The sequence below is a fragment of the Ictalurus punctatus genome, chromosome 28, assembly GCF_001660625.3.
Source record: "Ictalurus punctatus breed USDA103 chromosome 28, Coco_2.0, whole genome shotgun sequence".
Lineage (NCBI taxonomy): Eukaryota > Metazoa > Chordata > Actinopteri > Siluriformes > Ictaluridae > Ictalurus > Ictalurus punctatus.
Window position 1 is genome coordinate 3,182,429 of NC_030443.2, and position 4,431 is coordinate 3,186,859.

The window sequence follows — 4,431 nt, forward strand, 5'->3', positions numbered from 1 at the left end:
TTTTCAGAGCATGTAAAGCTCATATAAAGCTACTTTAATCACACTTTAACAGTTACAGGCCTCAGTGGCTATTAGTGCTGTTCAGCAGTTTGGACTGAAATCGCAGTACAGAATTAGGAACAAGTTACGGTAACATTAGCAACAAGCTAGCCAGCTAACGTTAGTGATAACTCTAGCGTTGATGATTACCTTCTCAAAAAGCAGTCAGTATGGTCAGTGTTATAGAGTACTGTCTCGATGTATTAACTGATCTAAAGTCAATTGGTCCATACAGGATTGTGCACAGTTTTGGGGGGGGGGGGGGGGGGTTGTGTGTGTGTGATTGTGGCTTTTTTTCAGTTCAGTTCAGTTCTTTTGTGGAACAAAAGATCTACACGATCTAGTGAAATTGCAACGGCGCAAAATTCTTTCGCAGCGATGTTCGTTGGTAAACGAGACCTTTTAGGCGTACTCATGTCCGGCGCACGTGAATCAAAGCGGGCTTCGGCTGAATGCGCTTTGTGATGACATCACAAGTTTTACGCTAACGCACTCGTTCGAGGACAATAGGGATTCCGGTAGCGATATATGAAGTTATTTTGGACTGTCGCAGCAAAACCACTTCCAAGCGAAGGAGACCGAGAAGTTAAAGGAACGAAAGAAAAGAGAAAAAGGTTTTATCTTATGAAATATTAATTATATTTCTGTATATTCACAAGGGATCGACGTTGGTCAACTAATCGACGGAAAAATATGCTCTGAAGTATATAGAGTTTTTTTTTTTAAGCACAGTGTAACTATAAATAAAACTAAAAACTAAATACAACTAAATTTACTGGGTTTTGAGGTGAAGGTTAAGGTTTGATTTAACAAAAAAATAAAAGTAAAACCAACGTGTGTGTCCGAACATCTCGGCTTGTACATGATCGGTTAAACACATAAAGTGTGTGTGTGTGTGAGTGTGTGTGTGTGTGTGTGTGTGTGTGTGTGTGTGTGTGTGTGTGTGTGTGTTTGTTTAAGGTGCAGCAGTTTAGTCCCTTGTCATTGTGGTTGTCATTGTGACAGTCAGAGATGAACAACCTCAGGCATGGCAAAGCTTGAAAAAGCCGCTTTGTGTCAACAAGATCACTTTTGCTCTGCGTGAGAGCTCAAAAGCGCACACCCACACACACACACACACACACACACACACACACACACACACACACACAATTCAAAACACACACTTGGGTCGTAACTGCAGACAGCAAAAGTGTGTGTCTTTTTGACAGAGTCCAGCACTTCTGTTAGTCCACTAAACAAGTCGTAACAGCACTAATTAGCCTGACATGATACTTTAATGGCACCAGTCAAAAGAAAGAAGAAGGCCTAGCGTGTGTGTGTGTGTGTGTATGTGTGTGTGTGTGTGTGTGAGCGCGTGCGTCTGCCTGGGTGAGCAGGGTTTGCAGGTTTTGGGATGTGTTTGCTTGCTTGTTACAGAGATTACAACATTTATCTTTTAGATTACATCGAAAGAGCTTGACATTGTTATTCTGTGAAGACACACTTTATCTTCATGCTGAAAACACACACACACACACACACACACACACACACACAGTCTAGAAGGTGTTGACATGTCAACAGTTGCTGGTCAAATGTGTTGTGTGTGTGTGTGTGTGTGTGTGTGTGTGTGTGTGTGTGTGTGTGTGTGAATCTCCTATCACACTCTTCAGATTCTTAACCATTAAACTTGAGCACTTAGTTTGGTCTTTGGTGTCATCATGGCAACGTTAACAAAGTCGAGCAAAGCAATCATGCACGGTGGACAAATATGAATGAATATACTATAGATATCACATTATTATTATTATTATTATTATTATTATTATTATTATTATTATTATTATTATTATGTCCCTCCATTAGTAGGAGAACAATAAAAACCTTATTAGCAACACACACCTTTAAGAAAATTAAGAAGGAACAAAAAGAAAAGAAATAGTAAATAAATAAATAAATACACCAAGAAAAGCAGTAGAATTTGGTACATTTCTTTGTCAGGTCACTGATTTCGGTCATCTATATATACTCTACTTTCTATATTTGCGTCGCAGTAAAGGATTTGTTGTGTTTTAAACGAAACTTTGCGCGTTAATAAACAATTTAACACTTACAACTGAATCAACTGTTTGAAAATATTTCATTGATATACATGCATATGAAATGTACGAGTTAAAGTGAACGCACGCCGTTTTTGAAATGACTTTTGCATTACTTTAACATCAGAGGTGACGTCGACACTAACATTATCTTCATTAACACTGCAAGTCTCAGTCTCGGTTATTGCGTAATCTACGCTTCGTTATTTATGCAACAGTATATCCATGATTGCTGCGTGGATTAATGCATCGTTATGAAGGTGCTAGTTAAGTATGAATTAGTTCGGCGTTATTATATGTTTATTTGTGGCGTTTATAGTGAAGTCGTAGGAACAGAAATGAAAACGATCCATCGACGTATAGCAGCAGCGCAGGAAGTCGTGGATTTGTCGTTAATGGAGACCATAGGGACGCCCATCTGATGATCGACCGCTCGGTTATGTTTCCCACATAGTGTTCGAAGTGTTGTTTTTCTTACTGCTTGCTTGTTAACTGCGGTCCACCATGTCGCTGGGATTTCTGAACGGTCATGCTGAAATGTTTTTGTTCGTGGCTTTCCTGCAGCTGTAGAACACCAGTGTCCGCTTTTTTTGTTTTTATTTTGAGGCAGTTAGGCTTTGAGCATGTTCAGAGCATATATATATATATATATATATATATATATATATATATATATATATATATATATATATATATATATATATATATATGTCCACATTGTGATTTATTCCTATTTCTATAGAAAGGCTGTACCTAACATGTAAGGCTTGCCACTTCTGTATGGTAGAAATTCCCAGTTCATGCAGCGAACTGTAAATCACTGCGGTAAATACATATGTGTCCGTCAAAAGGCACGGACCCGAAAGCAAGCCGCAACTAGCACCGGTGTCCTGCCACATGCTACAGAACAGAAGCGTGACTGACTGAAAACTTCATCGATTGTTCGTGGCCGATAAATCCGTTAGGAATCATTTTGTTAGGTCCAAATAGACTTGTTTTCGTTACACTGCTACACATTACAGTAGCTGTAGTGCTAGCTATCGTTGCCAGTCACGAGTACTGGAACACCCAGAGTGTCTTGCGTTTCATGTGAGGAATAAAACATGACAGGGTGTGCTGATACAGACAAATAAATCAACGACAGTGTGGTGTGATATCACCGTTAAAAACCTTGGGGTTTTTAACAAGTGACAAAGTGTTTATATCACACACACACACACACACACACACACACACACACATATATATATATATATATATAATTAAATAATGTAATAATGTTAGGGTTAGGGTTATTGTTAGGGGTTAGGGTTAGGATTATGCCCTATGCTTTATCCATTGCTTTATGCATTTATAGCTATGTTTAAGGTAACTTGCATTATGTGTACTTACATTATAATAGTAAGGAATTTAACATGAAGGAGCATGCCGTTTTGGGGAAAATAATCTACATTTAATCTACATCTACGTGAAAATCCAGCGCGACATGAAGTTGATTATTTTCCCATAACAGCACATCCTGAATTGTTTTATTTATTCAGGAAAGTTTGTATCTACATTCCATCCATCCATCTGCTACACCGCTTATCCTTCAGGGTCGCAGGGAACCTGGAGTCTATCCCAGGGAGCATCGGCACAAGGCGGGGTTCGCCCTGGACGGGGTGCCAATCCACTGCAGGGTACACTGAATGCACATACACATTCATACGCTACGGACACTTTGGACACGCCAATCAGCCTACCGTGCATGTCTTTGGACTGGGGGAGGAAACCGGAGTAAAATCTCTGAGTGTGTGATTGCCGTACGGGTCCCTGCATAAGTTGTTACTATAGAAACCAGTGCACTATTATAAACCTGAGATTTGATTTACAGCCTGCACTACTGTCAAAGCTGCTGCTAGAGAAGACTAATCGACACCTTCGGACCATTCCCTGGCAAGAATTTAACAGCGCCATGATTCGTTTCCATCGCTTTGATTGCCTCAGACCAAACAAAATGATGTCGGGTAGCAATTCAAAATCGTCACGGAACTTATTTAGGGTCTTGTTAGGACCTCCAGTTAATGAGTTAATGAGTAAATGTCATAGATGACAGTATTAACCGTAAAACATTAATATGTAGCGTGCCTAAAGGGCCTAATTATATCTAGATTGTTCAATAATTAAACTGAAATAAAAGTAATTTCTAAAATGCTAAATAATAAACATTTAACGATTCCTTTTAACCTGTAACTTGGCTAGATTTAAACAATTCTTCTTTTTTTCTCTCTCATTTTAAACAGAAATACTAAAAGAGTGGGGGTGCAAATAT